At 42.2% G+C, this 24,181-nt stretch overlaps 14 non-coding genes across 14 annotated transcripts; 12 read left to right on the plus strand and 2 right to left on the minus strand.

The window, feature by feature from the left end:
- Nucleotides 1-16,361: 16,361 nt before the first annotated feature.
- Nucleotides 16,362-16,434, minus strand: TRNAT-CGU (transfer RNA threonine (anticodon CGU)). The gene has a single exon. It is a non-coding gene; the product is annotated as a tRNA-Thr (tRNA).
- Nucleotides 16,435-16,817: 383 nt separating this feature from the next.
- TRNAT-CGU (transfer RNA threonine (anticodon CGU)) lies at nt 16,818-16,890 on the minus strand. The gene has a single exon. It is a non-coding gene; the product is annotated as a tRNA-Thr (tRNA).
- Nucleotides 16,891-17,710: 820 nt separating this feature from the next.
- On the plus strand, nt 17,711-17,783 carry TRNAT-CGU (transfer RNA threonine (anticodon CGU)). Its single transcript has one exon. It is a non-coding gene; the product is annotated as a tRNA-Thr (tRNA).
- A 383-nt stretch (nt 17,784-18,166) lies between these two features.
- On the plus strand, nt 18,167-18,239 carry TRNAT-CGU (transfer RNA threonine (anticodon CGU)). The gene has a single exon. It is a non-coding gene; the product is annotated as a tRNA-Thr (tRNA).
- Nucleotides 18,240-18,622: 383 nt separating this feature from the next.
- On the plus strand, nt 18,623-18,695 carry TRNAT-CGU (transfer RNA threonine (anticodon CGU)). The gene has a single exon. It is a non-coding gene; the product is annotated as a tRNA-Thr (tRNA).
- Nucleotides 18,696-19,078: 383 nt separating this feature from the next.
- TRNAT-CGU (transfer RNA threonine (anticodon CGU)) lies at nt 19,079-19,151 on the plus strand. Its single transcript has one exon. It is a non-coding gene; the product is annotated as a tRNA-Thr (tRNA).
- A 383-nt stretch (nt 19,152-19,534) lies between these two features.
- On the plus strand, nt 19,535-19,607 carry TRNAT-CGU (transfer RNA threonine (anticodon CGU)). The gene has a single exon. It is a non-coding gene; the product is annotated as a tRNA-Thr (tRNA).
- Nucleotides 19,608-19,990: 383 nt separating this feature from the next.
- TRNAT-CGU (transfer RNA threonine (anticodon CGU)) lies at nt 19,991-20,063 on the plus strand. The gene has a single exon. It is a non-coding gene; the product is annotated as a tRNA-Thr (tRNA).
- Nucleotides 20,064-20,445: 382 nt separating this feature from the next.
- On the plus strand, nt 20,446-20,518 carry TRNAT-CGU (transfer RNA threonine (anticodon CGU)). The gene has a single exon. It is a non-coding gene; the product is annotated as a tRNA-Thr (tRNA).
- A 383-nt stretch (nt 20,519-20,901) lies between these two features.
- On the plus strand, nt 20,902-20,974 carry TRNAT-CGU (transfer RNA threonine (anticodon CGU)). The gene has a single exon. It is a non-coding gene; the product is annotated as a tRNA-Thr (tRNA).
- Nucleotides 20,975-21,356: 382 nt separating this feature from the next.
- TRNAT-CGU (transfer RNA threonine (anticodon CGU)) lies at nt 21,357-21,429 on the plus strand. Its single transcript has one exon. It is a non-coding gene; the product is annotated as a tRNA-Thr (tRNA).
- Nucleotides 21,430-22,722: 1,293 nt separating this feature from the next.
- Nucleotides 22,723-22,795, plus strand: TRNAT-UGU (transfer RNA threonine (anticodon UGU)). Its single transcript has one exon. It is a non-coding gene; the product is annotated as a tRNA-Thr (tRNA).
- Nucleotides 22,796-23,178: 383 nt separating this feature from the next.
- TRNAT-CGU (transfer RNA threonine (anticodon CGU)) lies at nt 23,179-23,251 on the plus strand. Its single transcript has one exon. It is a non-coding gene; the product is annotated as a tRNA-Thr (tRNA).
- A 382-nt stretch (nt 23,252-23,633) lies between these two features.
- Nucleotides 23,634-23,706, plus strand: TRNAT-CGU (transfer RNA threonine (anticodon CGU)). Its single transcript has one exon. It is a non-coding gene; the product is annotated as a tRNA-Thr (tRNA).
- The last annotated feature ends 475 nt before the right edge of the window (nt 23,707-24,181 follow it).

The following is a 24,181-nucleotide window of genomic DNA, read 5'->3' on the forward strand; positions in this document are numbered from 1 at the left end:
CAAGCACTCCGACGGGGGAACTCTGACGGGATCGAAACATTGTCATCTTTTCCACCGACAAGGGCAATTCGACGGTGGTGTTGGACAGCGGGGACTACGATCAGAAGGTTTCAGCTCTTTTAGAAGGGGACGCATACAAGCAGCTAGGAAAGGACCCAACGAAGCGAACCCAGACACACCTAAACAAGCTACTCGCAGAAATTTTCAAGCAACACGGATCTCAGAACACTTTACCTGCGACTAATCGGCCGTAATGGATCCGCGCCGAGTTTTTACGGACTACCGAAAATTCACAAGCCTGACGTACCCCTCCGACCGATTGTAGACTTCACTTTCTCCCCATGCCTAGCCCTTTCAAATTTTCTACACCACATCTGCGCCTCACTAACCCGGAAGGCACCAACTAATGTCCATGACGCCAGCCATTTCATGCAGCTAGCGTCAGATGTGAGCATCGGTGATGACGAGAGCATGGTCTCATTTGACGTCATTTCATAGTTCACCAACGTGCCAGTTCCTTTAGCGGCCTCCGCTGCCCGTGTTGCGCTTGAGGAGGACGCAAGCCTGAGTGAGAGGACTCCTTTGGCGGTTGACGAGCTCTGTCGTCTACGGGAGTTCTGCCTCTCCAGTACGTACTTCTCCTACAAAGGAACTATTTTCAGGCAGAACAGTAGAGCCGCGATAGGAGCCTCCATCTCCGTCACGACAGCAAACCTGGCCATGGAGTACATAGAAAAGAAAGCACTCAGCTCCTTCTTGCCGCGACCCAAGCTTTTTCTGCGTTATGTGGACAATTGCCTTTGCGTAATTAAGACGGCTGAAGTTGAAAACGTCCGACAACACCTAAATTCCGTGCACCCAGCCATACAATTCACGACCGAGTGCGAAAGCGACCACTGCCTGCCCTTTCTAGGTGGAAAGAAAGCGCAACGGCCTGGAGTTCTGCGTTCATAGGAAGCCAACGCACACTGGCCGCTACCTTCGATTCGATTCTTCCCACCCCGCCTGCCACAAGGCCTCGGTTCTGACCATGCTACTCTAGAGAGCTAGGAACTTATGCTCTAATGACACCGAGCGAAAGAAAGAGGAGTCCCGCGTGATTGCTGACCTCAGAAAAAACTGATACCCAAAAAACTTGATTCGAGCTGCCACCCGCCGCGGCGTAGAGCCCCAGAGGATACGAAAACCTCAATCAACCTTGATTGGCAAACCCCCGAAACGCGTACTGGCTCCATACGTTCAGGGAACCAGCGAGATGTTGGCGCCGATCTTCAGGAAGGAAGGGGTTGACATCGCGCACGTGCCTTCGTGTACGCTAGGCCGCCTCCTTCCCCGCTCGAAAGAGCGACCAGCAATGGACAGGAGCCCCGGTGCGTTTACAAAATTCCGCGTGCCGAGTGCCCCTCATCGTATATCGGCAAGACGAAAAACTTACCGGAACGACTGAAGCAACACGCCAACGATGTGCGGAAGTTCTACAAAGAGCGGAGCGCAGTCACCGAACATGCTGAGACGTTGGATCACAAAATTAATTTCGAAGCGACGGTCATCCTTGAAAGCGAGCCGAACTGGAGGAGAAGGTTGTTACTCGAGTCTTAGAACATAAAGAGGACAGCCCATATTATCAACTGCTCTCTCGGAACCCTCCCCCCCGTGTATTCACACGGACTGCGCTCCACGACAAAACGAGAGAGAGAGAGAGAGAGAGAGAGAGAGAGAGAGACAAAGAGAAATCATTAGCCACCCAGCGAGTGCTTTGAAGACGCCGCTGCTACGTAGCCTCCACCGTCACCTCCGAGGAAGGAACTGAGGCGGTTCCGAAACGTCGGGTTTCTTCGAAACTTTTGGTTGGAGTCTGAATCATCTCCCAACATAACAAAGGCGTGATTGAGCGCGAAAGCGTGAAGAGAGACACCCAGGGCGAGCATCCCTATGAAAGACAGTATGTGCTTTATTTGCCGGTAATGTTAACGTTGCATAGGCGTAGTGCACTGATTCAGTAGAGAAGAGCGTAGATATTAAAAGTAAACTGTTGTCACCGCATTTTATCTGTTGGCAATCGGCTCAGACCACACGCAACAAAGTGCCGCTGCGTATATTTGTATATGCGCCGCCGACCGCCTATCCACACTTGGGTAGGACGGTGATGCCACCTAGAGCCCTATCTCACCACGAATAGCAACTACGATTTTGAAATCTTCATTTTGAGCCCCATGTAAATTGGCTTTGGGTTAGAGGACATACCTACAAAACAGCGACAGATCTCGATAACTTCTGCCAGGCCAGCGATTTTTTGACGTGCAATAAGATTAAGCGTGTGTTGAAAGTGATGTGGCTTTTAACGGAAGGTCGAAGCAAGAAGCTAGAGAGCATCAAAACCAAATGTTGCACAACTTAAGGGTTGCAGGAAACTCCCCTAGAATGAGACCTGGCGTGACCTTATTTATGTTATTTTAAAGTACAGCACAGGCTTCACGGGAATCATGTGTGCGGAGGGGTGGAAAACTTTATGCAAAATATACATATATAAGAACACAACAACACAAAAGAAATGATTAAAACAGAAGAAAATTAAGAGTAAAAAAGTATAGGACAGTCGAAGATGCATACGAAACACAAATAATGGAAGTGGAAGTAATGTGGTGCGTTGCCTCTGCACAATAAAAGAAAGGCCAAGAAACACACTTTTGGACATATAACGTACATTATAATAACCTAGAAAAAAACTTGAATTACACATATATATTCGCAATTTAGCAATTATTTCGTGTCACTTGTAAATAGTTCCCTTGATACCCAATACATATGATAACCAAAACTGAAAATCATTCGAAGTGCATTTCTAAACCCGATTGACACTCACGATGGATGAAAAACTTTTATTGGGGTCCTGAAAGATTCTACCCCCGCTTTATAGGGGTAGGATCGTAAGCCGCTCCCACTTAGGAAAGGAGAGGCCCAGCCTCACCGCTGCATCATGGGCCTTCTGGGCAGCCTTGAGTGGTTGTATGTGAACCAGACTAGTGAGCATTAAATAAAAGGAGTATTCGGAAAATTCTCCATTTTTTCTTTGTAAAGAGGGGCGCCTCTAGAGAATGTGGTTAAAATCACTGCGATCGTGGCAGTACGGACTAAGTCCTGTAGTGTCGGAGTAATGGCTATAGGTTACGAGGCTAGGGTATGTTAGCGTCTGAAGCATGCATGTTTGGCAGTATTCGATATACTAAAGGTTTCGATATCGATAATCTGCAGATTCGCTCAGTAAAGCATGTATTAGATCCTGCCTGTTTTTTCCAAATGTCTCGAAAAGCTGTTGCAATAAAAAATAACATCATTCTGTAACAAGAACAATTTACTTAGAGATTTTCAATTGGTATTTCAAAAAAGTCGCTCAACTGAATTAGCACTATTGACTCAAAAAGCAATAACTCTGCTAGGCTTTGAAAAAAATTTGGGAAGTCTTGGCATATTCATTGATTTTTAAAGGCATTTGATACCATAACTCACAGCACTTCACGAACAAATCTTGACATTACAGGTTTTAGGGGTACATTTCTGAATTTCATCAAAAGCTATCTGAAGTATAGGTATCAAACTGTTACAGGCAATCACAATCCCGAAAACTTACGATTCGTGCTAGGGTTTCACAATGAAGCTTACGAGGACCTCTATTAATTAATAATTATATAAATTATTTAACGATTATCAACACTACGGCACGATTTGTTTTAAATGCGGACGACACCAGTTCATTTATGACTTCCAAAAAGGTTGAAGAGCTAATCAGCCACTGCCAATGATACTATAAAACGAATAAACTAGTGGAGTCCTCACTATAATGCAACCAAAACAAAAGGCGTGTTTTTTTAACCACAGAACAAAAAAAATGGCAGATCCAACGTACAGTGGGAATCGATGATATGCAAGCACGAATGAGAAATGTTGATATGTCCCTTTAGTTTCAGCACAACGTTACGAGGTGGAGGTATATGATGCCGTACATGACTTCTGTGTCAGGATTATCATGTTTGGATGTGTCGTTTACCTGCGTCATCTAACCACGTCACCTGATACCAAATTTAGTATATATGGACCTAGCGAAATGGCCACGAGCGCATCATGAGCGTGGCATGTAGTCATGTTGCTACATGACACACATGTCCTAATTTTCACGTTAGGGTCTGTCGCTTGTGTGTGTTCGTCATGCAATCATGCCACACCATTCAACTTTTCCAACATGCCATGTGAACTAAGCCACCGCAAGAGATGCAGGACCATGAAATGGAAATCATGACATTCATGACATACATATCATGATTTTCGTGTTATAAATAGTCAAATATGTTCTTCATACAGTCATAATAAGCCATACTAAGTTTGGTATCGATACCAATATCGAAACGGACAGGAGAGCCTGAAGTCGTAGGCGGCCAAATAGATAGATAGATAGATAGATAGATAGATAGATAGATAGATAGATAGATAGATAGATAGATAGATAGATAGATAGATAGATAGATAGATAGATAGGTGGATAGATAGATAGATAGATAGATAGATAGATAGATAGATAGATAGATAGATAGATAGATAGATAGATAGATAGATAGATAGATAGGCTCAAAGTCACCAAAGTTCACCAAGAAATGCTTCGCATTCAAAAACAAATCGTTCATGGATGTCTTCAAATAAGAGCCGTAATAGAAGAGCCGTCAAGAGTTTAGATTTCATTGTTCAGGAAAAGAGGTTATGGAATGAACAAGTGTATATCAACGCCAACAAGCTTTCTCGAGAGACATGTATACTACTAAGAGTACGCCTCTTGTTGCCATTGAAAGTTGAGCGCTTACTTTATAGTTCTTTTCTTCTATCCTATATGAACTACTGTCATCTCCTAAGGGGCAAAACAGCCAGCTCAAACATGAACATTTTATTCCTATTGCAAAAAAAAAAGCTGTTCGAACAATTTGAAATGCTTCGTCAATGTCAACACTGATGCTATTATCGAACAGCTAGATATCATACCAATACAGGTAGTGCATAATACAATTTTGAGCAAACTCATTTTAATGTAGAGAAAAAAAATACCATGGGTTTTCTGAACAATCTGTCACGGTTAACGTGAAATTCGAGTGCGTTCAGTACAAGTCACAGAAAAGCTGGTATGTCCCACATTGTCAAACAAATTTTGGAAAACCAATCAACAACTAGCCCAAGCATCTGTCTTATCAAGAAAAACGAATGCTACGCTGTCTTACGATCTTTACTTTACTCTCTTCACTGATTGTCATATTTCCTGTTTCGAAGGATGTGTATTTGATGATCATTCATCTCTTTTTTTTTAATGAACATTCATTATGTGTTGTAAAGTATGCGGTGATGTGTGTTTGAACTTTTTCATATTCAATAGCGAGTATTTATTATGCTTGAATGTTTATTACGCATATCCCTTGTTTATCATGTGTAAAGTGTCTAGTGACGTGTTTTAATTTTATTTATTTATTTGTTTATTTATTTCACAATACTGCAGGCCAATGTGCTGGCCCAAGCAGGAGTGGATACATCAAAACGTAATTGTAGAAAACAACAGACAACAATACAAAAGAAACAAAAGGTTAAGAAAGAAGGTGACGCTCAAGGTCACCAAGAAACTTATTAGAATGGAAGATGTCACACGGCAAACAATTCCAGTCATCGACAGTTCTAGGAAAAAAAACTATATTTAAAAGCATTTGATCGGGCAAAAATTGGGGTTAGAGCATGTTCATGACCATGACGAGTAAGTCGTACTGAGAGCGGTTTAACACAGTCAGGGAGATCAATTTTTACAATACCACACAAACAATTGTAAAGAAAGGAAAGACGACTGAACTTTCTCCGAGCTTCTAAAGTAGAAATGTCGTTTAATTGCATTAAGGTGGTCGGGGAATCAAACCTACGATATTTACCAAAAATAAACCTTACAGCCTTTCTGTTAATACGTTCCAGATTCATAATATCTTTCTTGGTATGCGGATCCCAGATAATAGAAGCATACTCAAGCTTTGAACGAACACAGGCATTATAGGCTAGAATTTTAGTACGCGGGGGTGCAGATACTAGTTTTCTTTTTAGAAACCTTAGCTCACGTAATGCAGAAGTGGTAATGTCAGTTATGTGGGTCGACCAAGTTAATTTGCTTGAGAGTGCGACGCCCAAGTACTTATATTTGTCTACATTATTTATGTTAGTGCCTCTTAGAGTATAGTGGAATTGACTAGGGCTTAGCTTCCTGGTGATGCGCAGAAGCACAGTTTTGTTAGTGTTTAACTGCATGCCCCCGTTCTGACACCAGTTATCAATAGCGATAAGTGCATCTTGTAAAGCCACATGATCACACGGTGAGGAAATTTGCTTAAAAATGACGCAATCGTCCGCGAACAAACGCACAGACACATTTTCAGGAATAAGAGAAGCTAAATCATTAACATAAATTAAAAACAAAAGTGGCCCTAGCACACTTCCCTGTGGGACTCCAGAGGACACACGAAGAACAGTCGATGAAGAATTACCAATCCCTACATACAGACGTCTATCTTGAAGATAAGCCTGAATCCACAGAAATATTTTTGTAGGTAGTCCAATACGCTGTAATTTGTGTAACAATTTCCCGTGTGGCACTTTATCAAAGGCTTTACAAAGATCTAAAAACAGTACATCAGTTTGCCCAGAAACATCAAGCACACGTGAAAATTCATGGACAGTTGTAACTAACTGGGTAACAGTAGATAACCTCCTTCTGAAGCCATGCTGATGCTTTGATAGTACATTGTGTTCACTGAGAAATTCATAGACGTAATTAGCAATAACGTGCTCAAGAAGCTTGCAACAACTGCTCGTAATAGAAATAGGGCGGTAATTCTCAAATGATAAGGGGTCACCTTTTTTATGAATTGGTTTCACATGTGCTATACCCCAATCAGCCGGTATTTCCCCCGTAGCAATTGAAAGATTAAAAAGACCAGTTAGGAACTCCGATAAGTATTCAGCATAGCGGTTAAAAAAGCATTAGGAATGCCGTCAGGCCCCGGAGGTTTTTTGGGATCAAGTTGTAATAGCATGTGCAAAACGCCTTCTTTCGTCCCTAATAGGTCATTGTCTGAGTCAACAAATGAATTCTCAAGTTCATAATCATCGGTTTGAGAAAAAACACTCTGGAAGTATGCATTAAAATGTTCAGCAATAGTAGGAGCGTCCGTTATTATTACATCATTAAACTTCATTTTACTACTCCCTGTCTTAGACTCGCTTAAAAACCTCCAAAATTTTACAGGGCTATTCTGAAGAAATTCAGTCAGCGTATTACTATAAAAAGTGTTTCTTGCTTGCGCCAAGTTTGTTTCCAGTTCGTCTTTCAGTACTTTAAGCTGGGGTGTCATTGGCACATGCTTCTTGCGAAGCCTTTTAATTTTACGCTTCATGTGGATTATTTCTCGGCTAATCCAAGGGTTTGCACGATGCTTATAAGTTTTTCGACACGGTACAAAATTTTCAACACAATGACGTATTGTTCTAACAAACGATTGCCAAGAGGTCTCAACATTGTGTAACAAGGATCCGATATGCGTTTCAAGGTAGTCAATTATAGCTACATCATTCGCCCTAGTAAATTCCTTTATAAGTGTGGCAGGCTGGGTATTTTTAGCATGATGTAAAGCGTTATTCCAAGTAAAAAAAATCAGTTTATGATCAGAAATGCCCGGTTCGATTGCAACATGGCCATCAGAAAATATCTCACTTAGAAAGAGTAAATCCAAAATCGACCCGCCTCGAGTACAGACATCCACCGCTTGCTTGAGGTTGAGCAAAAACATGATGCCAAGAATTGAGTCACCCGAAGGAGAGCAGCCATAGCTTAAATTATCCCAAACAATAGATGGCAAGTTAAAATCACCTGTTAGCAAGACGTGTTTCCCACATAAACCTAGTAGTCGTATGAATCAGTTCGATGTTTCAGATACAAGTGTGTTTTCAATTATCTCCATTTTAATGTTTTTATATTTTTTCTGAAAGCTGCACAAACACGTTTTTTTTTAATTGATTCAAGTTCAGTCGTGTCTTTACGAACATATTTTTTTGTACATTACCAGTTTAAGCATTGCATTTTTTCTTTGCCCGTCCACTGTTTGCTGGCAAAGAAAAAGGAACACAGACCTCGCCAAGCCTTTGCGTGGATTTTTGTCGCTGTCTCTCTTATCTGTACCATGCATAGATGCGAAATAAAGTTCAGTTCAGTTTAATTCAGTTTTAAAAATTAGATTTGAAAAATTACTACGATTGACGCACAATAAATTTCGGGGCAGAGGACGTTTTATTTTCTGCACGAGAAAAAAAGAAGACAACAAGAGGAAGCTGGAAAGAGTAAAAGAAGGAATACACTGCCGTAAAAAAAAAAAAAAACTAAATGCTTCTGCGCCACAGTGGTACAGTGGTATACGGTTGCCGACTTAGAAGCCACGCATTCGATCCCGGCCACTGCCATGACGTTTTTAATGCGGGTGAATTGTAACACCGCTATAAAGAAAGTAACTTCCATAGCGTGAACAGAATTTCAAACAACGGAATCCTATGCATATTTACATCACGTGACATTTCTAACTCACTTTAGACGTCCCTTCGGTACGTTTAGTCCTTTTTGAACATAGGCAACAAACAGGTTCCGGGAATCGATTTTCCATTGCATATTTCACAAGGCGCTTTGGCTGCAGCTAAAATAAACAAGCCATAGAAAAACCATGCTCTTGTGAAATGATTGAACATTGCAACTTTGCACAATAACGGTGACGAGATATGTCGTTTGCCGCTGTTTTGAAGCAACCAAAAATTACGCATATGATGTAATTGCACTCTTTCTAATGAACAACATACAAATGAGCCTCATCGGTATGAAACATGAAACTACTGAGCTAGGAAACCGGCAATCACAGTTGGAAGCCCTTCTTGCTTTGCACGATGATAAATGCTCGCGTATGCCTGTGCAGACGAGTGTAGCAAGCATCCTGTGAACTTTCTGGATGTGTTTCTAGGAAATTGCTTCCAAAATGTATCCATCTACAGAAGCCAGAAAACTGTACTTATTGTTACGACTGATATGGGCTTATTTGAGATGAAGTAAACGAAGGGACACGCCATATGCAAGGGATGGTTAAATGGTGCTGATCAGCACATCCGCCCTTGTTCGTTCTTCCTTCGAACTCTTCCAGTGGCGCATTACATTTTCTTCGCTCACCGATCAAGGCTCGCCGAATGACAGATACACTTTTCAAGAACTAACCAGGATTAAAATGTTTAAAATCAAGCTTAAAATTAAGACCTAGGGTCTCTCAAAACTTTTCACAGTACCACAAAGGTAGGCTGCCCACAAGCACATTAGGCGGCGGATATTTCCGTTCCTGCAGCTGTCAGTAGAGCAGCTGGCATGCTTGGAGATCAGACCAATCTTTCCGCCCCGGTGCCATGTTATTCTAGCCTGAACTGTTATATTTGTGTATAATTCTTCAAGAGGATACTAGAAGTGATTTCGAGTCATGCCAGGGTTATTAATGAACGGCGCAGTAGGTGGCGTGATTGTGAATGCAATGTGCGGCGTGTGGTACCATGTGCTTGCCAACTCTCTTCATGATTATCATGGCTTTCTCAGTATCATTTTGTTTGGTCGGTACAGAGGTGTATATGTTCATTGACTTAACACAAAACGCCATTTACTTCTTGGTGAATATTGTGTCTTTTCGCTAACTCAGAAGTCCGCTGAATGTTGCTGTTTAATCACGGTGCTGCTCAGTTTCACTTCATAGCGTAATGCCACGTTGAGACCGGTAGAACTGGAATACATGTTTGTGTGTTTCTTGAGGACGGCATTAGAAGTGGTTTCCAGTTATCGATGTTTTTAAATCAATGCCGCGGTAAGTGGAATGATTGGGAATGTAATGTGCGGCGACTGTCGTCATATACTTCTCTTCATGAACTCACCATTCTCATCTCAGGTCACGGTTGTGTTCGTTAGGTGCGGAGGTGAATGTGTTCAAACACTTGATGCAAGACGCCATTTACTTGTTCCCTACGTGAAACTTGTCAGTTTTCGCTGACTTTTACGATATGCTAAATGTGCAGTCGGGGTTGACGTTCTCTCCATAGCGCTCGATTGCATCCTTAAATTGATCGGGAAATCACACCTTGACCGGGCAATTTACTTGCTGTTCAGCTTATTGATATGTGTAGTAGGAGTGGTGTGTGTACGGTAAGATAAAGTTGCACTCGATGTATTTATGCCTTGGTTTGAAACGCCAGCAGCCCAACGGAAGGGCAAATGGGCATGTGGTAGATACTACCATTTATCAATTGTTTGACTATTCGTCATGACTTCCTTGCTGATAGAAAACTAGGCTGCTAAAAATTGACTGACAGCTCTTCATTGTCATGAGATGAGGCGCGTTCTTGACGTTTTGTTGCATTACGACAAAAGCGTTTTTTTGTTAACGTTAGCAGCACGTAAGGAGCTGGCGCTCCCCTTCGGCGTCCGGTTCAATTTCAACCTATTTTTCTCATGGGCGCTTACTACAGCTTTCTCGGCACGGTAGTTTTTATATTCTCAGTGAGTGATAATGTAGCGCGAAAATTTTAAACCGTATGCTAAAGGAATTCAGAATATCAGTTGAAAACGTACAATATGCATTAAACTTCCCACGAACCAATCGGTTCAGCGGTAAATGCTCATGAGAAAGTGTTCCATGTTTATCTAATCAGTAAGGGTATGTCAGAAGCTTTTAGAAAATTAGGACGATAAGTAAAAAAAGCTGAGACCACGAAGTTTTCATTTTCCTTTTATGCCACAATTTCAGCTTGTGCAACTACCGCAAGAACGAGTGCAATTGCTTGCAAAAATACATACTTGTTTTCATTGCGACCACTGACTGAACTGTACTGTAAGTCTGTACATACTCCGTGGAATACAATCTGTAAGGATAATAATTTTGGCAATGAATACGCTTAGTAACATCTGATACCATTTAAGTCACCAAATTTCATGCGCAATCTCTCAGACGCAGCCCAACGGAAGGGCAAATGGCATGTTTTGCGACATAGCCGATATAGTTCCACGATCAGAGAAAAGGTGTACCAGTAAAGACGTATAGTTTTAATAATATTGTCATGGTTATTAGCCGTAAGCACAACAGAAGAGGAAGAAGCCAGCCTCACCAGTGGCAGTCTCTGGCGTTTTTCCGAAGAAGACGACGTTGGGCATCTGCTCTTGCGTTTCGTTCTTGTGTGCGAATATAGAGCCTTGCTGTTCACGTCGAAATGAAGCCTTGTGTCCCGTTCTTTGCACGTTACGACACTGGTGGAGGTGCTGGACTTCTACGACTGATGCTCGGGACTCCTCCATGGCCCGGCAATTCAAGTCCGACACCGCAACCCGTTCCTTCAATGGATATCCTTGTCCACCACTACAGTCGCCGACAGCAAGGCTTTAGTCCTGAGTTGACTCCCCTGGAGCTTTCCCAGTAAACACTCTGCCTGGAGAAATGGCGCCTGCAGGTGCTTACCAGCTTACTTTTGAGCAGCCTCATATTCCGGAGATATTCCATGGTGAGGCGTATGAAGACGTTGAGGAATAGTTATCCCAGTATGAGTGAGTCACCAAGGCAAACTACTGGAGCACCGAGCTAAAGCTTTCATGGACCTACTTTGCTTTAGAAAACAGCACTCGTACGTTGTATGAAAACAGCGAGGCAATGCTGTCTTCATGGGATGAATTTCGGCAGCAGATTCTCAGCACATTCGCAAACAAAGAATGCCGTGACTTTTTTCGGCAACTCATCGAGGCTCGGGTCCAGAAACCGAATGAGAGTGTCGCCATGTTTGTGGAGGACATGACCCGCCTATTTGGAAGGCTGACCCTGACATGCCTGAAGCCAAGAAACTCCGCCATTTGATGCGAGGCGTCAAAAATAATCTTTGTCAGCCTTCTTCGCTTCTTCGCAATCCACCGATGACCGTTGGGGAATTCATCAAAAAGCTACAGCTATCAAGCGCACACTGCAGCAACGGTGTCGCAATTACGAACGACCAAACGGTGCCTCAATCAGCGTCTCTGCTCTGACGGCTGGCAGTGACGGCTCTCTGCGTGAGCTTATTCCCGAGGCAGTTTGTGAGGAGATCCGAAGCTTCCTTGTGACTCCGCAAGAACGTGCGATGGCTTCAATTGGAGGAGTTGTGCGGCAGGAAATCAGCAAGCATTTTCGTAGTCCGAATAACTGCCAGTCCAGCGATCTATTAACTCTGCGGCAGCCACTCATCGTCCGTCGCCAGTGCCGTACAACTCGTTTGCACTGGCTCATTCTTACAACGCGCCGGCTGCACCAGTCTACAACCCACCGCCGGCGCCACCGCCGCTTCCGCCCCCAACGACGATGACTCCGCAATATAACGCATGTACTGAAACTCCGTTCCACACGCCGTTCTACCCTCCGCCGACACCTGCAACTTGGTCACCGAGGGTGCCTACCAGTCGACTATTCGTTCGCAAGATGGATCTGTGGTGCACCGTCGGCTGCCGTCCACTGTGTTTCAATTGTGGAGAAGCTGTACATGTTTGCCGCATCTGCCCATGTCGTGAACAAAAATACCCGATTATGCGCCGACATTTTCACGACCTCATTTCGACAGTCGACGTGACAGCACGCACCAGCAAGCTCAGCCATCCGCCTGTATCGTCGATCCCGCTCTCTGGCACCTTCGCCGAGCTCTTCTCCGAACCATCGTAGTTACGCCGACGCTGTCTGGGGCAGGTCCCCAAGCCCTCATTGGGGAAACTAACAGCTGCGACCTTTGGAGAGAAGGTTTCCGCCCGTCGAGATGCTACAACACTTCCAGTACCAGTACGATACGACGAACGATGCAACGCCGCCGACCACGCAGAAAATTCTAAGCGCTGGCCTAGCTGTTTACATAGACGGACGTCCTGAGACAGCGCTATCACACACTGGCGCAGATTTTTCTATCGCGAGCAGAAAGCTTGCTGATTGGCTTAAAAATGTAAAACTTCATGGACGGGGCGGCCTAACATAAGAACTGCGGGAGGTCATCAACTGATGACGACGACTAGAAAGTGCACTGCCAGAATTAGTATCGGTGATTCAGCTTTTGTTGCCACGTTCGTGATTTTGTCCGAGTGCTGCAAAAACCTGATTTCTCTAGGCTACGCATTTTCTTAGCCAAAAATTCTCTTATCTGGAGGGATTACTATAGCGCGGGCACTTAACAGAGTGACAAGGACCCACGATAGCCGATGAATTGACAAAGAAAGAAAGAAGTGGGTGCCGATTATATCAAAGTAACACGCAAAGCGCCTAGCATCGAGATTATACGATAGCCAATGATTTCCTGTATCTCAGTTTCAATTTCGCGAGCGTCTGCTACAGCACTTACGGGATGCGGCGTACCTTGTAATAGACGTCTTGGTGTGTCGCGCAAAGCCAAGCACTCGCCTTTCATCAATGACTGTAGCTAAAAAAGGAATCACTCGATGGCCTTCAGCAATAATCCATGCACTATCTCACCAAGTACAAGTAAACAACACTCCAGGTGCACCACATCAATCAAACCACGCATAAATTGATGCATGCCATGTTTGAAAATGGGCCTCAAATATCTTCCCCTGTTTAACGTGACCAGTTACCTTACATTTTAATGAAGCTGCGCTGCTACTCAACTAATGCGGCGTAATCGAGCACGGAATAGTGGTGAACGGAACGTTGTTTCGTACCTAGACATAAAAGGTTGTCTTTCTTACAATATTGCATCTCTCATAATCATATGGTGGTTTCGGGACGTTGAATCCCACAAATCAATCATCAATTCTTACAATATTCTTATTGCAAGACACAGGAGCGACTTTTGTGCCTGTGGACAAATTGTGCAGAATTATAGAACAGCAGCAATCAAATGAAATTGGGAGCAGAATTTTGCAGGTTCCAGGCACCGCAGCGTTTTTCATAAAGCCGGAATGTGAGAACGTGCGTACACTTACGCTTAGATATGTGTCTACGTAAAACGAGGGAGACTCGTCGGGAGGTGTTTCAGTGCTAATGCTTTTCACAAAACACGGTGCAAATATTTCGTCCAGCGATGCTTGAGTGAGCAAACAAAGCAAGGGACGTGTATACGAGTCTTGAAACCGAGAGACGTTATCACACGTGCAAAAAGGACGAAAACAAAAGAAAGAGAGACTCGTTTCGTCTCCGCGAAAGCTTGAAATCGATAGATCGTAAAGACAATTTTCTGGCCCAGCAGACGTCAGGGAAAGTTTTCGCAAGCAGCGTCGGTTGCTTGGAGAGCACAAAAAGTGGAGTACGCGCTTTATGGGAGCTACAGCCACACAGAAAGCGAGATGAAGTGTGACTGTCTTTAGATGTGAGAATCAATGTAATTAAGAGAGTTGTGAGTTAATGAGCCAATTCTTCCTTAAATAACTATAATGGAAACAAACTGATCTTTTATCTAGTGAAAGTGACACTCCTGACATTGAATTCATAATAGTTATTAGCGCTGTCACAGGCCAATATATTTTTGTTTTTTTATTTATAGTTGGCAAACTATGAGAAGGTAGCGTACGTTAGAGCCGGCTATCCCATCATCATGACAGCAATGTACAAGATAAATAGTGAACAGTTATACAGCCACATGAGGTGGTTTCTATCTTCTAGTAACCTTAGGCACACCCATCCTACTTATTTTTTTTCTATTTTTGACCAAGTTTCACAGGACGTTCTTGCATTTGGCATCATTCAAAGCATTGACGATATATCAGCAATAGGGTGAAAGTGAGCATTGCTGCTCTGGACGAGCGGTTACAGCGCTCAGCTACAATCTAGGAGTTACTGGGTTTGATTCGCAGTGTCACCAAGCACTTTTTTTAAAGCTTGCGCGGTCTGAGAGTATGCGTGGCGGTGGGTACTAATTTCTTGAAAAGCGGCTTTCGCGCTCGCTTCTTTCATTCCCCTTTTGACCCAAAGCACTGTGCTGTGCTCCTTCATAAATGACACAATTCAGGGTTCACAATTTACCCTATCGTCATCTCTTATCGCAAAAGTGCCCAGTGCTGAAATACCAATAATATACCTGGTATGTTACTTTTTTGCATGTTTGCATATTCAACCAGCGATCAGTCATCACGGTGTTTTGAAGAAAATCTAGACATGCAGCTAGATAATTGCTTGCAGCCAAGTTGACTGCCTTTGTCGGGACACGTTTTCGTGCTAATTTGGTGGGCATCATTACATACAGCAAGGCGAAAGATCACGGATAGTTAGAGAAGACACAAACAGAGTGATTAGTTTGTGTCTTCTCTCCCGCTATCTTTCATGCTGCACGCTTCAGTGTAATGTCGCTGTCAATGGTTAAAATAAACTATAGCAGCTGATCGAGTTCTGCTGAGAGGGTCCCTTATTGTCCAGAGCGAAACAGAACAATAGCAATTTGATTTGTGTCATAGAGAGATACTCTGCTTTTGGTTATTACAATAAACTGTAGTAACCGAATTTCATTTTTTATTAACAACAGTTCCAGTACACATGAAAGGTGCATGGACAAAAACTCGTGTACTCAGCTTGACTAGATTTGTGACCTCAATAGTAATTGTCAACCGGCATTACAATATGCATAAATATCACACACATGTACAACCACAAGTGATAGCTTGTTTATTATGTTTAAAACTGATATGTTGAAATCAACATATTCGACCAATCTAATAATACAAATATTCTATATAGATTAGCTATGCTCTAAACTAATCTTCACTGGTCGGTTCTATATTACCCGATTTCTCGCTCATGGCTGTACGTTGGCAAATGAAACAACTTCTTCGAATGCACAAATTTTGTGTAAGGTTACATTTATTTTTATGCAGTAAAAAACAAATCAAAATGTATAATGGCTTCGAAGAAAAAGAGCTAGAACGAAATTCAGCTAAATCATTACCAAACCTACTCATCATCGATAAATGGATTCACACACACACACACATATATATATATATATATATATATATATATATATATATATATATATATATATATATATATATATATATATATATATATATATATATATATATGTATATATATATATATATATATATATATATATATATATATATATATATAAGGGAAAGAAGTGTATACCTAAGGGCTCGTTTTTCCGTGTTTTTAACACAATATTAATGAGATATAACAGACAGTAATGCCAAGGAATGTAAAGGGAAGTTATTAAAATCAATGGAATATAAATAAGAAGAAAGAAAGGTGGATGAAAAAATTACCAACTGTGAGCAGGAATCGAACCTACGACCTTCGAATTACGCGTTCGATGCTCTAACCACTGAGCTATCACAGCGGCCCTCCCTCCATCCACTTTTTGGGGTTTATCTGTGAATTTAGAAGTAGGAGCGACAGTCAGCGCCATCTATAAGCCAAACAACGAGTGTGAAAACACTCTTATGCAAATGTTTGGCGTCACGTAGCACGTGAACTTATTATGAGCGGGCAGCTGATTAATTGTCCCTCTTATACAACCTAAACACACCAAGTCTGCCAGTACGAGACCCTCGTTCAATGAAATAAGAAAAAGAAGTGTATACCTAAGGGCTCGTTTTTCCGTGTTTTTAACACAATATTAATGAGATATAACAGACAATAATGCCAAGGAATGTACAGGGGAAGTTATTAAAATCAATGGAATATAAATAAGAAGAAAGAAAGGTGGATGAAAAAATTACCAACTGTGAGCAGGAATCGAACCTACGACCTTCGAATTACGCGTTCGATGCTCTAACCACTGAGCTATCACAGCGGCCCTCCCTCCATCCACTTTTTGGGGTTTATCTGTGAATTTAGAAGTAGGAGCGACAGTCAGCGCCATCTATAAGCCAAACAACGAGTGTGAAAACACTCTTATGCGCATGTTTGGCGTCACGTAGCACGTGAACTTAATATGAGCGGGCAGCTGATTAATTGTCCCTCTTATACAACCTAAACACACCAAATCTGCCAGTACGAGACCCCCGTTCAATGAAATAAGGGAAAGAAGTGTATACCTAAGGGCTCGTTTTTCCGTGTTTTTAACACAATATTAATGAGATATAACAGACAGTAATGCCAAGGAAAATACAGGGGAAGTTATTAAAATCAATGGAATATAAATAAGAAGAAAGAAAGGTGTGATAGCTCAGTGGTTAGAGCATCGAACGCGTAATTAGAAGGTCGTAGGTTCGATTCCTGCTCACAGTTGGTAATTTTTTCATCCACCTTTCTTTCTTCTTATTTATATTCCATTGATTTTAATAACTTCCCCTGTACATTCCTTGGCATTACTGTCTGTTATATCTCATTAATATTGTGTTAAAAACACGGAAAAACGAGCCCTTAGGTATACACTTCTTTCCCTTATTTCATTGAACGAGGGTCTCGTACTGGCAGACTTGGTGTGTTTAGGTTGTATAAGAGGGACAATTAATCAGCTGCCCGCTCATATTAAGTTCACGTGCTACGTGACGCCAAACATGCGCATAAGAGTGTTTTCACACTCGTTGTTTGGCTTATAGATGGCGCTGACTGTCGCTCCTACTTCTAAATTCACAGATAAACCCCAAAAAGTGGATGGAGGGAGGGCCGCTGTGATAGCTCAGTGGTTAGAGCATCGAACGCGTAATTCGAAGGTCGTAGGTTCGATTCCTGCTCACAGTTGGTAATTTTTTCATCCACCTTTCTTTCTTCTTATTTATATTCCATTGATATTAATAACTTCCCCTGTACATTCCTTGGCATTACTGTCTGTTATATCTCATTAATATTGTGTTAAAAACACGGAAAAACGAGCCCTTAGGTATACACTTCTTTCCCTTATTTCATTGAACGAGGGTCTCGTACTGGCAGACTTGGTGTGTTTAGGTTGTATAAGAGGGACAATTAATCAGCTGCCCGCTCATATTAAGTTCACGTGCTACGTGACGCCAAACATGCGCATAAGAGTGTTTTCACACTCGTTGTTTGGCTTATAGATGGCGCTGACTGTCGCTCCTACTTCTAAATTCACAGATAAACCCCAAAAAGTGGATGGAGGGAGGGCCGCTGTGATAGCTCAGTGGTTAGAGCATCGAACGCGTAATTCGAAGGTCGTAGGTTCGATTCCTGCTCACAGTTGGTAATTTTTTCATCCACCTTTCTTTCTTCTTATTTATATTCCATTGATATTAATAACTTCCCCTGTACATTCCTTGGCATTACTGTCTGTTATATCTCATTAATATTGTGTTAAAAACACGGAAAAACGAGCCCTTAGGTATACACTTCTTTCCCTTATTTCATTGAACGAGGGTCTCGTACTGGCAGACTTGGTGTGTTTAGGTTGTATAAGAGGGACAATTAATCAGCTGCCCGCTCATATTAAGTTCACGTGCTACGTGACGCCAAACATGCGCATAAGAGTGTTTTCACACTCGTTGTTTGGCTTATAGATGGCGCTGACTGTCGCTCCTACTTCTAAATTCACAGATAAACCCCAAAAAGTGGATGGAGGGAGGTCCGCTGTGATAGCTCAGTGGTTAGAGCATCGAACGCGTAATTCGAAGGTCGTAGGTTCAATTCCTGCTCACAGTTGGTAATTTTTTCATCCACCTTTCTTTCTTCTTATTTATATTCCATTGATTTTAATAACTTCCCCTGTACATTCCTTGGCATTACTGTCTGTTATATCTCATTAATATTGTGTTAAAAACACGGAAAAACGAGCCCTTAGGTATACACTTCTTTCCCTTATTTCATTGAACGAGGGTCTCGTACTGGCAGACTTGGTGTGTTTAGGTTGTATAAGAGGGACAATTAATCAGCTGCCCGCTCATATTAAGTTCACGTGCTACGTGACGCCAAACATGCGCATAAGAGTGTTTTCACACTCGTTGTTTGGCTTATAGATGGCGCTGACTGTCGCTCCTACTTCTAAATTCACAGATCAACCCCAAAAAGTAGATGGAGGGAGGGCCGCTGTGATAGCTCAGTGGTTAGAGCATCGAACGCGTAATTCGAAGGTCGTAGGTTCGATTCCTGCTCACAGTTGGTAATTTTTCCATCCACCTTTCTTTCTTCTTATTTATATTCCATTGATTTTAATAACTTCCCCTGTACATTCCTTGGCATTACTGTCTGTTATATCTCATTATTATTGTGTTAAAAACACGGAAAAACGAGCCCTTAGGTATACACTTCTTTCCCTTATTTCATTGAACGAGGGTCTCGTACTGGCAGACTTGGTGTGTTTAGGTTGTATAAGAGGGACAATTAATCAGCTGCCCGCTCATATTAAGTTCACGTGCTACGTGACGCCAAACATGCGCATAAGAGTGTTTTCACACTCGTTGTTTGGCTTATAGATGGCGCTGACTGTCGCTCCTACTTGTAAATTCACAGATAAACCCCAAAAAGTGGATGGAGGGAGGGCCGCTGTGATAGCTCAGTGGTTAGAGCATCGAACGCGTAATTCGAAGGTCGTAGGTTCGATTCCTGCTCACAGTTGGTAATTTTTTCATCCACCTTTCTTTCTTCTTATTTATATTCCATTGATTTTAATAACTTCCCCTGTACATTCCTTGGCATTACTGTCTGTTATATCTCATTATTATTGTGTTAAAAACACGGAAAAACGAGCCCTTAGGTATACACTTCTTTCCCTTATTTCATTGAACGAGGGTCTCGTACTGGCAGACTTGGTGTGTTTAGGTTGTATAAGAGGGACAATTAATCAGCTGCCCGCTCATATTAAGTTCACGTGCTACGTGACGCCAAACATGCGCTTAAGAGTGTTTTCACACTCGTTGTTTGGCTTATAGATGGCGCTGACTGTCGCTCCTACTTCTAAATTCACAGATAAACCCCAAACTGTGGATGGAGAGAGGGCCGCTGTGATAGCTCAGTGGTTAGAGCATCGAACGCGTAATTCGAAGGTCGTAGGTTCGATTCCTGCTCACAGTTGGTAATTTTTTCATCCACCTTTCTTTCTTCTTATTTATATTCCATTGATTTTAATAACTTCCCCTGTACATTCCTTGGCATTACTGTCTGTTATATCTCATTATTATTGTGTTAAAAACACGAAAAAGCGAGCCCTTAGGTATACACTTCTTTCCCTTATTTCATTGAACGAGGGTCTCGTACTGGCAGACTTGGTGTGTTTATGTTGTATAAGAGGGACAATTCATCAGCTGCCCGCTCATATTAAGTTCACGTGCTACGTGACGCCAAACATGCGCATAAGAGTGTTTTCACACTCGTTGTTTGGCTTATAGATGGCGCTGACTGTCGCTCCTACTTCTAAATTCAGCATAAACCCCAAAAAGTGGATGGAGGGAGGGCCGCTGTGATGGCTCAGTGGTTAGAGCATCGAACGCGTAATTCGAAGGTCGTAGGTTCGATTCCTGCTCACAGTTGGTAATTTTTTCATCCACCTTTCTTTCTTCTTATTTATATTCCATAGATTTTAATAACTTTCCCTGTACATTCCTTGGCATTACTGTCTGTTATATCTCATTAATATTGTGTTAAAAACACGGAAAAACGAGCCCTTAGGTATACACTTCTTTCCCTTATTTCATTGAACGAGGGTCTCGTACTGGCAGACTTGGTGTGTTTAGGTTGTATAAGAGGGACAATTAATCAGCTGCCCGCTCATATTAAGTTCACGTGCTACGTGACGCCAAACATGCGCATAAGAGTGTTTTCACACTCGTTGTTTGGCTTATAGATGGCGCTGACTGTCGCTCCTACTTCTAAATTCACAGATAAACCCCAAAAAGTGGATGGAGGGAGGGCCGCTGTGATAGCTCAGTGGTTAGAGCATCGAACGCGTAATTCGAAGGTCGTAGGTTCGATTCCTGCTCACAGTTGGTAATTTTTTCATCCACCTTTCTTTCTTCTTATTTATATTCCATTGATTTTAGTAACTTTCCCTGTACATTCCTTGGCATTACTGTCTGTTATATCTCATTAATATTGTGTTAAAACACGGAAAAACGAGCCCTTAGGTATACACTTCTTTCCCTTATTTCATTGAACGAGGGTCTCGTACTGGCAGACTTGGTGTGTTTAGGTTGTATAAGAGGGACAATTAATCAGCTGCCCGCTCATATTAAGTTCACGTGCTACGTGACGCCAAACATGCGCATAAGAGTGTTTTCACACTCGTTGTTTGGCTTATAGATGGCGCTGACTGTCGCTCCTACTTCTAAATTCACAGATAAACCCCAAAAAGTGGATGGAGGGAGGGCCGCTGTGATAGCTCAGTGGTTAGAGCATCGAACGCGTAATTCGAAGGTCGTAGGTTCGATTCCTGCTCACAGTTGGTAATTTTTTCATCCACCTTTCTTTCTTCTTATTTCTATTTAATTGATTTTAATAACTTCCCCTGTACATTCCTTGGCATTACTGTCTGTTATATCTCATTATATTGTGTTAAAAACACGGAAAAACGAGCCCTTAGGTATACACTTCTTTCCCTTATTTCATTGAACGAGGGTCTCGTACTGGCAGACTTGGTGTGTTTAGGCTGTATAAGAGAGACAATTAATCAGCTGCCCGCTCATATTAAGTTCACGTGCTACGTGACGCCAAACATGCGCATAAGAGTGTTTTCACACTCGTTGTTTGGCTTATAGATGGCGCTGACTGTCGCTCCTACTTCTAAATTCACAGATAAACCCCAAAAAGTGGATGGAGGGAGGGCCGCTGTGATAGCTCAGTGGTTAGAGCATCGAACGCGTAATTCAAAGGTCGTAGGTTCGATTCCTGCTCACAGTTGGTAATTTTTTCTTCCACCTTTCTTTCTTCTTATTTATATTCCATTGATTTTAATAACTTTCCCTGTACATTCCTTGGCATTACTGTCTGTTATATCTCATTAATATTGTGTTAAAACACGGAAAAACGAGCCCTTAGGTATACACTTCTTTCCCTTATTTCATTGAACGAGGGTCTCGTACTGGCAGACTTGGTGTGTTTAGGTTGTATAAGAGGGACAATTAATCAGCTGCCCGCTCATATTAAGTTCACGTGCTACGTGACGCCAAACATGCGCATAAGAGTGTTTTCACACTCGTTGTTTGGCTTATAGATGGCGCTGACTGTCGCTCCTACTTCTAAATTCACAGATAAACCCCAAAAAGTGGATGGAGGGAGGGCCGCTGTGATAGCTCAGTGGTTAGAGCATCGAACGCGTAATTCAAAGGTCGTAGGTTCGATTCCTGCTCACAGTTGGTAATTTTTTCATCCACCTTTCTTTCTTCTTATTTATATTCCATTGATTTTAATAACTTCCCCTGTACATTCCTTGGCATTACTGTCTGTTATATCTCATTAATATTGTGTTAAAAACACGGAAAAACGAGCCCTTAGGTATACACTTCTTTCCCTTATTTCATTGAACGAGGGTCTCGTACTGGCAGACTTGGTGTGTTTAGGTTGTATAAGAGGGACAATTAATCAGCTGCCCGCTCATATTAAGTTCACGTGCTACGTGACGCCAAACATGCGCATAAGAGTGTTTTCACACTCGTTGTTTGGCTTATAGATGGCGCTGACTGTCGCTTCTACTTATAAATTCACAGGTAAACCCCAAAAAGTGGATGGAGGGAGGGCCGCTGTGATAGCTCAGTGGTTAGAGCATCGGACGTGTAATTCGAAGGTCGTAGGTTCGATTCCTGCTCACAGTTGGTAATTTTTTTATCCACCTTTCTTTCTTCTTATTTATATTCCATTGATTTTAATAACTTCCCCTGTACATTCCTTGGCATTACTGTCTGTTATATCTCATTAATATTGTGTTAAAAACACGGAAAAACGAGCCCTTAGGTATACACTTCTTTCCCTTATTTCATTGAACGAGGGTCTCGTACTGGCAGACTTGGTGTGTTTCGGTTGTATAAGAGGGACAATTAATCAGCTGCCCGCTCATATTAAGTTCACGTGCTACGTGACGCCAAACATGCGCATAAGAGTGTTTTCACACTCGTTGTTTGGCTTATAGATGGCGCTGACTGTCGCTCCTACTTCTAAATTCACAGATAAACCCCAAAAAGTGGATGGAGGGAGGGCCGCTGTGATAGCTCAGTGGTTAGAGCATCGAACGCGTAATTCGAAGGTCGTAGGTTCGATTCCTGCTCACAGTTGGTAATTTTTTCATCCACCTTTCTTTCTTCTTATTTATATTCCATTGATATTATTAACTTTCCCTGTAGATTCCTTGGCATTACTGTCTGTTATATCTCATTACTATTGTGTTAAAACACGGAAAAACGAGCCCTTAGGTATACACTTCTTTCCCTTATTTCATTGAACGAGGGTCTCGTACTGGCAGACTTGGTGTGTTTAGGTTGTATAAGAGGGACAATTAATCAGCTGCCCGCTCATATTAAGTTCACGTGCTACGTGACGCCAAACATGCGCATAAGAGTGTTTTCACACTCGTTGTTTGGCTTATAGATGGCGCTGACTGTCGCTCCTACTTCTAAATTCACAGATAAACCCCAAAAAGTGGATGGAGGGAGGGCCGCTGTGATAGCTCAGTGGTTAGAGCATCGAACGCGTAATTCGAAGGTCGTAGGTTCGATTCCTGCTCACAGTTGGTAATTTTTTCATCCACCTTTCTTTCTTCTTATTTATATTCCATTGATTTTAATAACTTCCCCTGTACATTCCTTGGCATTACTGTCTGTTATATCTCATTAATATTGTGTTAAAAACACGGAAAAACGAGCCCTTAGGTATACACTTCTTTCCCTTATTTCATTGAACGAGGGTCTCGTACTGGCAGACTTGGTGTGTTTAGGTTGTATAAGAGGGACAATTAATCAGCTGCCCGCTCATATTAAGTTCACGTGCTACGTGACGCCAAACATGCGCATAAGAGTGTTTTCACACTCGTTGTTTGGCTTATAGATGGCGCTGACTGTCGCTCCTACTTCTAAATTCACAGATAAACCCCAAAAAGTGGATGGAGGGAGGGCCGCTGTGATAGCTCAGTGGTTAGAGCATCGAACGCGTAATTCGAAGGTCGTAGGTTTGATTCCTGCTCACAGTTGGTAATTTTTCATCCACCT

Source organism: Rhipicephalus microplus, chromosome 6 (assembly GCF_043290135.1).
Source record: "Rhipicephalus microplus isolate Deutch F79 chromosome 6, USDA_Rmic, whole genome shotgun sequence".
Lineage (NCBI taxonomy): Eukaryota > Metazoa > Arthropoda > Arachnida > Ixodida > Ixodidae > Rhipicephalus > Rhipicephalus microplus.